This window comes from Pangasianodon hypophthalmus, chromosome 4 (genome assembly GCF_027358585.1).
Source record: "Pangasianodon hypophthalmus isolate fPanHyp1 chromosome 4, fPanHyp1.pri, whole genome shotgun sequence".
NCBI classification, from domain to species: domain Eukaryota; kingdom Metazoa; phylum Chordata; class Actinopteri; order Siluriformes; family Pangasiidae; genus Pangasianodon; species Pangasianodon hypophthalmus.
Genome location: NC_069713.1, coordinates 19,044,398 through 19,058,559, shown reverse-complemented (window position 1 = coordinate 19,058,559; position 14,162 = coordinate 19,044,398). Strand labels below are relative to the sequence as shown.

The 14,162-nt window shown below is 35.9% G+C and overlaps 1 protein-coding gene across 2 annotated transcripts in view; it reads left to right on the top strand.

The window, feature by feature from the left end:
• The window catches only part of kcnip4a (potassium voltage-gated channel interacting protein 4a), a 148,718-nt gene that overhangs the window by 18,763 nt on the left and 115,793 nt on the right, over nucleotides 1-14,162 (top strand). The gene's annotated exons all lie outside the window — the stretch shown is intronic.

The following is a 14,162-nucleotide window of genomic DNA, read 5'->3' as shown; positions in this document are numbered from 1 at the left end:
GCATTTCACATCTGCAGAGTGTTGCTTTGAGTGTGAATGCTTTACTATTATAGCAGGAAATGGCATAAGATTTACAATGTGTAAAGCCTCTCCAAGTTAATAACACTCACTATTTGAAATCGTGATCTTAATGCTGTCAGGCAAAAAGGGGCTATATTTCAGTCACAAACACTACTTCCCCCAAATTCTACGTGATTGCAATTATATCTAATGGCATTTCATTGCACTGTCTTAATGACTGAAGTGTAAAATTAATTAAAGAATAAAACATGGCTGGGCACCACCATGCTCCTTGTGAATGCTGCTTGAAAGTAGTCAATGACAGAGTGGTGTTATTTTCCAATAACAGCACATCCTGAAGTTTTTCCTTTTAGTCTTTCCTATGCTTTTTATAGCACAGCAACTTGACTACTTTCATCTACAAGGCGTTCCCATCCGCAGAATGGCCACTTACTGGATGCTTTTTCTTTATTATACCATTCTGAGTATACTTTAGAGACTGTTGTTGTGAAAATCCCAGGAGATCAGCATTTGTAGAAATACTCAAACCAGCCCGTCTGGCACCAACAGTCATGCCAGGGTCATTTTTGCCCATTCTGATGGTTGACTTGAAAACATCCGAAGCTGCTGGCCCGTATCTGTAGGCGTAGGTGTACAGGTGTTCCTAATAAAGTGCTCCATGAGCGAATGTAAAAACAATTGAACTGCATTTTATATGGTGACAAAGTCCCTCTGGTTTTTCTCATCCCTGCTCTCATATAGCTCTGACTGTCTCTTTTGTTATTTACCTTATATAACATAATACAGTATGTGAGGCAGGGCACATTTGCATAGAAAAACATCATTGTTACATCATAATCTGAATTTGGTTCTTGGTTTTTTAAAACTGCCTGCATTATGTTCTAATAGCATGAGAATAAAGTACAAGTTGAAAGTACAAGTCACTAAAAATTTTTTTTAAATACTAATGGTTACTTACAAAATATGTATACAAAATATTCATGGATACTTAATCTTTAAGTATACATAATAAAAGTATGCATATTAAAAATGTAAGTATGTACTTGACAAATAAATATGCACAGCTAAAAATTGAGTATGCTTGGAAGTATGCAAAATAAATATAAAGTCCAGTATGATTTAATTTGAGAAGATTTGATCTACGTCTGTAAATCTTGAGGGTTAAAGTAAGATTTAGTACATGGGGAAGCTCTACTTTTTGATGTCTGCCAACAACATGGGGAACAGCATGTTTTATTAAATGCGCATCTATTGGAAATGGAATCAAATGGATATTTATTCAATCATCTTCAGCAATAAATTTGTCCTGGTCAGAGTCACGGTAGTCTCACAAGTCAGACCATTAGTTACCCATTATGTGGCATGTTTTCAAGGGGTGGAAGAAAACTGGGGAAGCTCTAGGAAAGCTACAGAGGCCCATGAGGAATAAAGAGACTCTAGGAAAGAGACCAGAGCTGAGGCTTGAAACAGCACCCCTTGGAATAGGCAACAACAGCACTACGCATGACGCCAACTTGATACTGCAGCTGGCGCAACTTCAAGCTTCCTAACTCACCCAATGGATTAATTAACTAGGCAGCGTTTACTTGATCTATTAACACAGAGGTCTTTAAGCAAAGAAACGTGAAAGTAAAAAGCACTGAAAATATGGACAAATACTAATGAATAAGTATGCTAGATATTGTGCTTTAAAAAAAAAAAAAAAAAAAAAAAAAAAAAGTTGCACACAAGTAAGGATGCTTGAAATTTTTTTTAAAAAACTGAAAAATAAGAATGCATACTAAAATTTTAAGTATGCATACTTAAAAATCAAGTATGCATACTAGAAAAATAAGTATGCATGACAATATTTTAAGTCTGCACTCTTAAAAATAAGTTTGCACGAAATTATGGAAAACAAATATACTCATAAAATCCATTCTGTTTTTCTTTCAAATGACCTGACCGATGGCTGTAAGTGTCTGTGGTTAAATTAAGGTTCAGGACATGGTCTAGATTTCCTTCTTTCATGGCTGCCAACGACATGGGGACAGTACTGCTCACTGCATGTTTTAATAAATGCACATCTAAATACTGATATGATGGAAATTTGATTAAAGTGACATTTCAGTACACATGTTTCTGTTCTAGGAGAATCATCCAAAAAGTAGTATTGGGCATTTCCTTGGTCAAACCTTAGGATTTTAGTATTCCTTATACGTCCGTTTGAGCAGCAGAATCATCCTGAAACGCTTAATTTATTCAATCATCTTCAGCAATAAATTTATCCTGGTCAGAGTCACGGTAGTCTCACAAGTCAGACCATTAATTACCCATTATGTGGCATGTTTTCAAGGGGTGGAAGAAAACTGGGGAAGCTCTAGAAAACTCACACAGGCCCATGAAGAATCTAGAATCTAAAATTTTAAGTCCTCCCACTTAAAAATAAGTTTGCACGAAAATATGCAAAATAAATACACTCACAATATCCATTGTGTTTTTCCTTTAAAAGATCTGACCTATGTCTGTTAGTCTCTTTGGTTAAAACCATTAGCCAAACCATTAATTAACATATTTTTAGGTAAACCACACAGGCTCAATAGGACATCATGAAACTCTACAAAAGTAACCAGAGATTAGGACTGAACGAGCAACCCTTGGATCATGAGGTAACAATGCTACCAGCTATGACAACTCACCATTGCAGCAGAACCTAAAATCTAAAGTTTAATTTACTTACCCAATAGATCGATTAAGTAGCCACATTTACCCGATTTATTAATATATAGAAGTCTTTATGTACAGAAACAGGAACGTACAAATCACTAAAAATATATACAAATACCAAACAATAAGAATGCTAAAACATATGCATAATTTGAAAAACCTAATACAAAGTAAGTATCCATACTTATTTTGTATTCATTTTTTCAAATTATGGTAAACGCGTATGCATATTTTGAATAACCGGACACAAAATAAGTATGGATACTTAAAAATGAGTATGTATACTTCATAATAAAGTATTCCTGAACACATAAAAAAAATAAATATACTAGCAAATTCCAGTATGTGTTTATTTCAAAGGATTTGAACTACGTCTCTAAGTCCCGGGGTTGTATTGGGATTTAGAACATGAGGAAGCTATACTTCTTTCATGGCTGTCAACAGTGTCGGGTACTTTATGATTCTGTTCTAAGGGATTCATCCAAAAACTACTATTTGGTAGGTCACTGGTCCTTGTTTGTCAGTTTGGGCATCTGAATCATACTTATATGCTTAATTTATTCTACACTCTTATTTCTCTACACTGACCAGTTTAATCTGGTCAGTGTCACAGTAGTCTAGTTTAATGTTAAAGTCACACCTTTAACATTATTGTTGTCATAGTTGCTCAGATCCTTACGCTTGCCCATTTTTCCTGCTTCCAACATATCAACTTCGAAAACTGACTGTTCACTTGCTGCCTAATATATGCCACACCTTGACAGGTGCCATTGTAGTGAGATAATCAATGTTATTTAACCTGTCAGTGGTTTTAATGTTATGGCTGATCGGTGTTTATTTATTAATGTTTTTTTGTTTGTTTTTGGTGAAATATCTCAGATAGGACTCAGATTGTCAGCCCAAATGATACCCATTTTTTATCCATCTCCACCACTCTTAGTTCAAATTTACTACACACACACATACACAGAAGTGTGAGAATGTAAGTCTCCTTCCTCTTTTCAGGTAACCTACTTTGCCCATATTTTCGTATTCCACTGGTGACCTAGCAATCTATAAATAGTGGCAGATTAATAAGTGTACAGTGAAACCTGGTGATTTTCAGTCACTGCAGGCAGACATGACTCTCGTGCTTTAAAACGTGGTGTTTATACATACCAGTGCCTCACCAGATTTCTCATTAAAGCACTGTCACTCATTCATTGAAGCCACAGTGATAATATGTTACATGAACCTCATAGCATGGAAAGATCTTCTAACGCCATTTATAAGATAAACTTTCCTGCTGGTCGTTCTTTCCTGCTGCACCCAGCATGATTTTATAGCATAGATCTAATCATCTTTGTGAAGTAGAAACTAATACTACAGATACAATGGGCCTCACTTATCAATCTTTTAGTAACCATGTGTGTAAATGTTTGTGTGAACCAAACCATACTGAAAAATTTCCACCTTTCTTATAAAAGTTTTGGAAACATCGATTTTCTTCATACTCGCATGTGTGTGTTGATTACTCATAAAGTGGAAAGCATGTTCCTGACACAGGTCATATGCATGTAGTGACACCCACAAAACTACATAAAAGTTCAAGTGCACAGGCAGCTGGGAGCACAAAATGAACGAGCAGGGTAAAAGCTGAAAGGCAAGAAGTGGAAGTTATTTTGATTCATGTCTATGCCAATAAAAAATATGTAATAACATACAACAATAATAATAATAATAATAATAAAATATTCAGTCAGCTGAGGCAATTGTTTATGCTAAATGGCTATGCACAGACAGACTAGCCCATCCTCCAGTTATATGGTGGCATTTCTTTTGTCATAAGTGAATGATTAGTTTTATTTGTCTTAATTTACTGGTTTGTGTTGACTCGCTTTCTTTATTTTTATTTTATTTAATTAATGCAAATAATAAAAAATACTAGTTTTCATTAAATTTTCTCGATGGAATCCTTAAGTCCTTGTCCCACTTCTATAAGTCACGCTGCTAAATGCTTTAAATGTAATAAAAACTAAGCAATTTAACCTCAACAGTATACTGTATGTGCCACATATATAACTAGAGTAATCCGTGCAAATTATACAATTTGAAGCTGATCAAGTAGAGGTTTATATTAGTTAGCCTTCTTTGTGTAAATTTACACACACTCAGGAGCACAAGTAGAATATTTTTTCTGAATTTATGTGATTTTCATGAATACCAAATTTCTTGGGTAAATGCTTGTATGAATGATTTACAAAAAGATCTGTTTGTTTTCAGCTTGATAAATGAGACCGATTGTGATGAAATTTTTTTCTGGTTACTTTAGTGTGTGTCTAAAATGTAGTTTGATTTGATGCGATAGCATCAGGAAGTTTTTTCCTGCTGTTTTCTCCTACATACAAGATCTTTCAAGAGCTTTACTTTAATATCTTACACTTTAATATCACACTATTAACAGTCAGTGGATACAAGTTGTGACTTTAAATAACTGCCTGTTAAACCCACGGGACCCACAAGTTATCTTTTAATTAAGAGAAGGTAAATGGAGGATACTTTATTGCAGTTGGCAGAGGTGATTTTTGCCAGGCCACTTTACACAAAGGTAGGGAGAAAGGGATTTTATGTAATGAATAGGAAAATGTAAAATTATATAAAATGTATGCTTTCTCATAAAACAGTGAATAACATGCAGCACTTTGTATACTGTGTATTATGGCAGCATGTATTGTTGTTACTTTTGACACATATGTGCCTTTATTTGACTGAAGTGAAGTGAGTCTCACTGCTGTCTTGTAGGCTTCTGTTTGTTTTATGATGAATGTTGATTTATTGTTGCAAAAAAGGTCTGATTCTTTTACATAATTTCTGCAATCCATATGGTAAACCTCAGGGTACGATGTAAGGCCTTGAAAGTTTATCAAAATGTTTTTGACTTTAAATTGGTTAGAGCTATAATTATGGTTTTAGATGTACCCACTGATGTTTCCATGGATGCAGGAATACAGACATGTGCGTGCTATTATTTACTCAGCACCCTGGCATGCATGCTAGAGTTAGGACAGACTGCTATGAATAATTAATTAGACGGGTTGTTTATCATTGATTACTCTGCCTCATCAACACTTAAGACATTGAAAGAATGTTTTCAGAAGATTAATGATAGTTTACTGATATATTGTTCTAGATGTTTTTTCATGTGTTGTGGTTGCCTTAACTACAATGATTATTTCTTTAATTTTCATGTAAGTAATAAAATATGGCAGGATGTGCTGTTGTGAAAAAAACAAAAAATGTCGTCGATGTTGCCCTATAACAGCAGGTCCTAAATTCCTCTCATACCACAGCAATTTGCCACCGATTACACTGTTTTAATTACACATACTTTTTATCCATTTATAGTTACATTTAGTGTTGTGGAACATGCACACAACACATTAGTTTCTATTACATCAGCTATACACAATCATTTTTTTCTCTCTCTTAAATTTAAAAAGACAAATAAAGGCCAGAAAGCCCAAAGCCCTCTGTCAGGAAGAATTTCTTGTAGCAGAAAACCTAAAGGAACAGCTTTAGCTCTGACTGTTAGAAAGTGCTGATGTTGAAGACTCCTTCCATAAACATTAAACCTCTCTTTATAGCAAATAAATTTCTCCTTATAGAAAGCTTACCTATATCAACAATTATATATTTTTCTTTGTTAAATAAAGAACAGCTCTAAATGCATTTATTACTAGTCTTAGATTTTTGTAGCACATCCACCATACAAGTGAACTGAGCGAGAGTTTTCAGGATCCACTGTCTGAGCTGGAGACATGGACAGGTATTTGTATTTTATGTGCAGAGAGAACCATATGGATAGATCCAAAGGGAGCCATCTCTTCCCAAGCTTGACACAATCTTTAATAGAATTTTCAAGCCAGTGTCTGCACAGTATTTCCTCCTGAAGACTAGATGCGTACCTTGGTGTATTTCCTTGTCAGCAGAATATGAAGAGCCTTCTTTTAGGTGTTATAGGGTTTTCTGGGATTCAATTGTAAAGATGGTGTTTGTAGAGGTCATCTCCTTTCTACTGGAATGACGAAGCTGTAGCAAGCAAGCTGTCAAGTGTGTGATAAGTCAGAGTGATGAATGTCATACTGAAGATAGGATTAACGTGTCATTTCCTGACTAAAACTTACTGGAGTTTTCATACACTCATGAATACTGATGGAGTGTATAGAGGATTCAACTACAGTATTGGATACAAATGAATCACAGGATTAGTCTATCTTAAATCCATATGCTGTACTGCTTTAAAACCTTTCCAAAGCTTTTAGGTAATGTTAGTGACTTCTTTTAATTAAAATCATAGTCAGAGTCGTAATGCATGGCCCTGATAACTGGAATCACAGTTGATCCTGTGTCTCACTATCTGTAAGTGCAGATGATTGTTTAGATTTCTAAGACAGAATGGCTCTGGTGTTTAGGTTTAGACTAGAGTCTGGTCTGAGGGAATGTAGGTCGACACACAACTCCAGTCCTGCTGCAAAGGTTCAGCTAAACAAATCAGGCCATGGAAAAACTATGTCTGCACCAGCCGGCCCTTTTCAATGTGGATTATACAGGCTCTGTTTTGGCAGGTATTTCCATTTATACCTTTTTAGCATCAAAGAGAAAACCAGCTTCATCTGGTGTCTCTTTACCAAAGCTCAGTTAAACTGAAACTACACCAGACACAGAAGAATCTTAGCTTATTTATCATCCATGGAAACAATGGGTGACCTTAAAGGAGTGTTTTCTGCTCCATGATATATTTGTATTTCCCAGTTTAGAAAATGTCATCTTTTCCTTTTTTTATCAGTAATAAAACAGTTTGGAACAGACGTATTTACGTCACTACTGAGCAGCCCTGCTTAGAAGAGGAATATCTGCAGACTGACTCCAGTCCATTTTTAAAGGGAGTCACTTGAGACATCTATGTAGTAGGTGGCAATATACATATAAAACATGGACAGGCAGAGTAGCAGCCCATATTCTGTTCCAACAAATTGCGTCTCTTGTGTTAGGATGGCTAGTAGTTTTTACTCACAAACAGTCTAACTGTTGGACAATTAAAAGGCAGTTTTTGGCAAATCAAGATCAATATCCAGCCAATGAGTTTTGACAGAATGTAGTTTGGGGAAGCTACAATATATGGCCAAATGTATGTGGACACCTGACCATCACATCTATATGTGCTTTTTGAACATCTCATTGCAGATTTAGTTCCTCTTTCCTGTTATAATTACCTCCACTCTTCTGGGAAGGCTTTCCACTAGATCTTTGAGTGTGGCTGTGGGGATTTGTGCTCATGCAGACACAAGACCATTAGTGAGGTCAGGCACTGATATTGGGCGAAGAGGCCTTGGGAGCAGTTGGCGTTCCAATTCATCTCAAAAGTGGGGGTTGATGTCAAGGTTCTGTGCAGGCCAGGGGCATTGTCATGCTGGAACAGGTTTGGGCCTCTCAGTTCCAGCGAAGGGAAAGCTTAATGCTACAGCATAAAAAGACACACAATTGTGTGCTTACAGCTTTATGGCAACAGTCTGGGGAAGGCCCACATATGGGTGTGAGGGTCAGGCATCCACAAACTTTTGGCCATATAGTGTAGTTGGCAAAATATGGGAGGAGAAAAAAATTAATGCTTTCTAGGTTCTCCTGTTTTGTTATGACTTTAGGCAAAACCATAAAGTTTTCCCACATGTTTATCCCAAAAGCTACCAGTCAAGAGGACAAAGGTTAATTTGCTTCATTCCTTTGCATCCTTTCAAACTGCTGCTCATGCAACATACTAGGGCAGCTGAAGACATTTGGAGGAAAACATGAACTGCCTTGTTCTGTATGCATGAGCTCACAGAGTCCTGTGATAGGGTGAACATTAAGACAGTCGCACACTTGATATCCCACAGTCACTTTATACATCTGTGTTTTAGTACATTTAGTACATTTCATTTCGGTCAAGCTGTCTGACATGAAGATGATGGTATAATTTGATGTTCACACATATTATCCCTCCACTGTACAGATTATTACAATCCCTAAGGCACACATCATGCAAAGGTAATTAAGCATGCTTTATCACCAACCACTTGAACTGTGTTATTAGAAGTGCTATGTGCTGGGTGCTGTCGTATATCCAGTTTTAATCATATCCAGATCCCTGACCAAGACAAACACAGCAGGCTGCCAAGAGCAGTGGCATCTTATTGGATGTTAACAAATCCATCACAGCTCATTTTCAATAGATTTGCAGTCATTGCATCCGTCACAAACATTTCACATTAAGAACGTGAACAGACAAACAGTTGTACATTTATAATAGTATTATATGGATCTCTGGGCTCTGAGACCAGTCTAAGCAATATTTACCTAATTATATTTGTAATATTTTTATAGAAATAAAATAGCCCTTGGTGATTTTCTCATTGTTAATAATGATTGGCAATATTCTGTAGTTTTTAGCTGATACAATTATAATAGTAACTGCAGTACAGTCTGCAGTTTATTATATTACTGTATTTAATGTAAAATTTTCCTGTTAAAAAAACCCTTTACCTTCAGTGTTGATATCTTAAAAATGAATTTTATTTTTTAAATGGATTTAATATACTCTTTATTTATTTCAGTGTGAGGGTCACCTTGTTTAGAGTACACATCCCCATGGCATAGGCCTTCCTGCCCATTGGTTTTTAATTTCCCCAGATAAGTAATAAATGCAACAAAGCATCTGCATAACAGGTTTAATCAAATACCAATACATTACATTAGGAAGGCTGTCTGAGTGTGAGGCAAAGCTGTGCCATTATTGGGAAGGTCATACTTTTAGCAATGTCATTGTATTTACGGCTTTAATTCCCTTAGCTGTCAGATGAAGCAACATCTCCATTGCTGTGATGACAGGCTCATTTGGAGAACTGCTATATGATCTGTGCCAGAGCACCTAAGCACTGGGGCCATCCCTTGGGCTTCTATTCTCAGTCAGATGATGAAACGGTAACCTGTAATGCTGATGCCTTGCACATGAATGGCCAGAAGTATGAATAGGCAGTGAGAGAAGTGTGAGTTTTATATCTTTGCAGCACTGCTGCATGTCCAAGCAAAATTATTTTATGCATATGTTTAAATACAGGTTTAATGGTTTTGCCACTAACAATTAATTATCTCATAATCTCCTAAATGTCAAAATCTGAAATAGCATTTCAGTATTAAATGTGGAGCACATTAGCCCAAGGGTTACCAAATGCAAAATCTGCAGTGGGCTGTAATGGCCTGAGAAATACTTTATACTGAACACAATTGCACTCATTCATCAAAGTTGCATATAAAGGAGCACAGAGAATGACACAAATGAATCGGGGTATGATTCAGAACCTGTTGTACGTCATCAAAACAATGATTGTGATTTGAACGCAATTGATGAATCAGCTTCATCTGTGTAGTTGCAAGTCCCTTGTTTACATGTCATATGCATATGACATGCCCCAATTTAGCCTCATATACACCTCATTTACATGAAACACTTCCTAATTTATGCAGGTTTTGGGATAGTGAGCCAATAAAAAAAGAAAGCATTCAGCAAGCTATACTTATCCAAGACCCAAAGAAGGACGTAAATGGAGAGGGGACTGAAGTGCATTTCAGTGACACTGAGCAAGAAATGTTTCGATGTTTTGGCAGCCAGATAAATGGTATAAATTTGTTACAACCCTGCAATAAAATAAAACGCAACTGTTCAAGTTTCTGTTGAGCAAAGGATAGTCCAACTTTTGTTGCTTGCAGTCCTTTGGTTTTTGGAAATTAATAATATCATCTAGGTCTAAGTAGGACAATTATGGAAATGCTTTGTTGGTATATAAAACTGTTTAAGGCTGAAATCAGGTATAAAACTGAACCACTTTCTAAACTCATCAGGAGTTAGTTATATAGTTATGTTTTTATTCATTTTAGAACTTAATTAGGCTGACATCAGTTTTAATTAAAGCATTATGTATAAATATATTTGAGCCAAGTTTGCATTCTGAGTAAATAACAAATCCTTATTTCATGTAAAGAAAAAGCTGAAAGAAATTAGTCAGACATGTAAAAGCAGGCTACCAAAATGAAAATAAAAAAGCATATGGCATGTTTTATTGTTTATATGAAATTGTGTAATAACCGCATAAAACACTCAATGACATCCAAGCTTGCTGGAATAGTTTGCCTGCCCAATAAGACTCCACATACCAGTCAGAGCTTCAAGGTGCCTCTTGTATGCAGATGTGCTTATTACTAAAATGAAGTACTAATGAACTGATAAAGAGTCTGTGCCTCTGATTCACAGTTACGTGTTGTTACTAAACCCCATCGCTTACATTAGTATGAAGTTCCCATGTATGCAATAGTGATTAACATGAATTTACTGTTATTACTTACTGGCTACTACTACATAATGTATTTGTTATAATAATTTGTGATATAGATTGTACTATTTTGATTGTTTAACTGAAAAGCAAACATTTTTCAGGTTGTTAAAATATTATGCTCAAACTTATATGCAATCCAACCAGCGTTTGAGACATTTATCAATTTGTCAGCTCCTAATGAATAAGGAAACTGTTGGTCAAATATTCGCACACCTTTTTTATGATCATATTATTACTGTACTCAACTAAGATGAATAGATTTTTTAAAAATCATGCAGTACATTAGCACTGAAGTTCCATCACTCTAGTCTATTTTTTGTCTTATAGTTATCTTGTCTTTGTGTAGACCACAGGAGTTGGTGAACTAAATTCACAGGTTAACAGACCAAACCCTATCCTTTTCAGATAATGTGTCCAATTCTGAGAATACTGTGATAGATTTGGATTGATGAGTGCACTTTTCCAGTGTGGGAAACAGTGTTTAATATCTTTCCTTGGCCAGAGGGGAAGGAGAGAAGTGAGTGTTTGGTTTTAGTAGAATATAGAGCTGCACTACCCTGAGGAATGATGGATAGATAAGCTGTAGTCATTATCATTGTTCACAGCCTTAAGGTCCTCGTTACCACACCACACAATCTCTCTCTCTCTCTCTCTCTTTCTCTCTCTCTCTTTCTCTCTCTCTCTCTCTCTCTCTCTCTCACACACACACACACACACACACACACACACACACACACACACACACACGCTATTTTATGTGCCATTGCTTATAATAAATTTGAATTCTTCTTCTTTTTAATGAACACAGTCACACTAATATACAGTAAGTTTGGGCAAGCTGTAATATAATTATAGAGACTGCAGGGCTTATGTATAGATGCAGCTGTACTGGGAGTTTTTTTAATAAAGAAAAGATAAACATGTTCCATCCGATACACAAATGTTTATATTTTAGATCTTTCTCATTGTCCAATTGTGGATATTAATGTATCCAATCATGGGGCTTTAAATTAAGTGCTTTATTAAGGGCAAGTACACTTTTCTGGTGAAACCATAACTATAAGACTGTAAGTTACTGTAAGACTATAGAGTTGATATTAGACAGTATTACTGTCATCTGTAAGACAAATAAACATTTGCACAACAAGTGAATAATTAGTGTGGTCCAAATATGTCTTTTTCAGTTTAGGTTTTTAGGTTTCTTTCCAATAAAATGAAAAGAAACATTTCTCAGTTATATCTATTTTCCTACATAGACCTTGTAACTGTATTTAACTTTAACCCAATTCTTGAGGTTTAACCAAAAATGTTAATACAGAGTGTTACTATACAAATTTGTCTGGTGGAGTATATGATCAAATTAGTGCTATGAAATGACCTCAGATTCAACTACATCAAAACGAGCCTTTAGGGAAAATGACCACAAACCTTATTAGGGTTGGGTTGTGCACCTTCATATTTAGTATATAACATTCATATATATTTAAACAGCCCGTCACACACCTCACATATCAGAATAATAGCCAAGAATTTAAAGGGAGGCCCCTGCATGTGATTTTAGTCCATAAACTAATGACGGATGCATTTGGCTTTATCACATGGTTCTGGCCCCGCTTTGGGATTTCATTGGGTTTGTAGTAAACAGCTGGAGACCAGGCTATTTTTTGGCTACTGATGACTCTCTGCATAGTCTGGCAGACACTGGGCATTTGCCTCAGAGATGTTCTTGCCCAGCTGTGCCTCAGCTAAAGCTATAAAAGGTCTGGCATCAGCTGTTGTGACGCTTAGCAGTCTGAGACTGCAGATTAAACCTCTGACCCATTTTAACACCAGTATTACATTCTGAAGAACATGAGCTGTTTCTAGAGAAATAAAATTTAAAGTTCAAAACATGATAATTTTCATACCACTTATAGGAGATAGGTGCTGAACACTGCACTCGGGTCTCAATTCAAACAAAACGAAATCACAACTGCTTTTATCTAATATCTCAAAGTTTAGGCCAATAACATATGTGGTTATGTCACTGCAAGTTCAACCGAAGTTTGCCTAGTCTAAACTAGCTGCCTGCCTCGTATCTATGTGAACAGCAGCCAGTGCAAAATGCGAGTTAAGCAGTGTGTAATTACATTAGAGCCATGCTTCCAAACAGATTGCCTTCAATTTCATATTAATACAAATGGGTGCGGCACAAATGACGTCTACACAGAGTCATCTACTGTTCAATTTGCTTTGAATCTCTTTAAGAAAATCTGAGCAATGCAAAATAAGGATTGTGTGCAAGAAGGGAAATATGAATTTGGTCTGTGTTAGTATTGGTCCAGAAATAGTATAAAATCCTATCAAGACAAAAAAAAGCATGGAAGCTGCTCTGTCTAATTGTCTACTGTTGGAATAAAATTGTAAAGCTCCTGTTAGCTGTATCACCAGTTACACAATGTATGGTATGTCTAAGGATCAGTCTGTTGTGATTGTACACAGAAGGGTTACTCTGAGCACTCTGTCTTATACTGTAGCTCTCTATAGCACTCTGGGAATTGAACAGCAATGTGCATGCAAAATGGAAAAGAAAACATTAGCCATTTGTTAAGTGATCCTTAGCTGAGGACAGTGCTAATGTCTGTATAATTTGATGTGTCTGGGTGTCTTGGCCTTTTGTTGAGAAATGGTTTTGTTACAGACAGTGTTACCACTCAGACTGTGGGCAACAGCTTAAAATGAAAGGAAGGCACATTAGAAAGGCAACCATGATGTTTTATGTAGTCCCTATATATCTATGATAAGCTGATTTTTGCATCATACACAAGGCTTCTCTTACTTCTCTCACTCTTTGGCAGGTACATATTTTTTATATTTAATTTTTTGCATTTTATTAGGAAGCCTTCTCTGAGCTGTTTTTGTTCACAGCTAATATGGGACAAAAATATAATGCAATTTAGCCAACAGGCAGTGTAAGTTAATGTTTCGTAATAATTTATTCATGCATTATTTATTTTATATTATTTTAACAAACAACATTCTATGTACCTT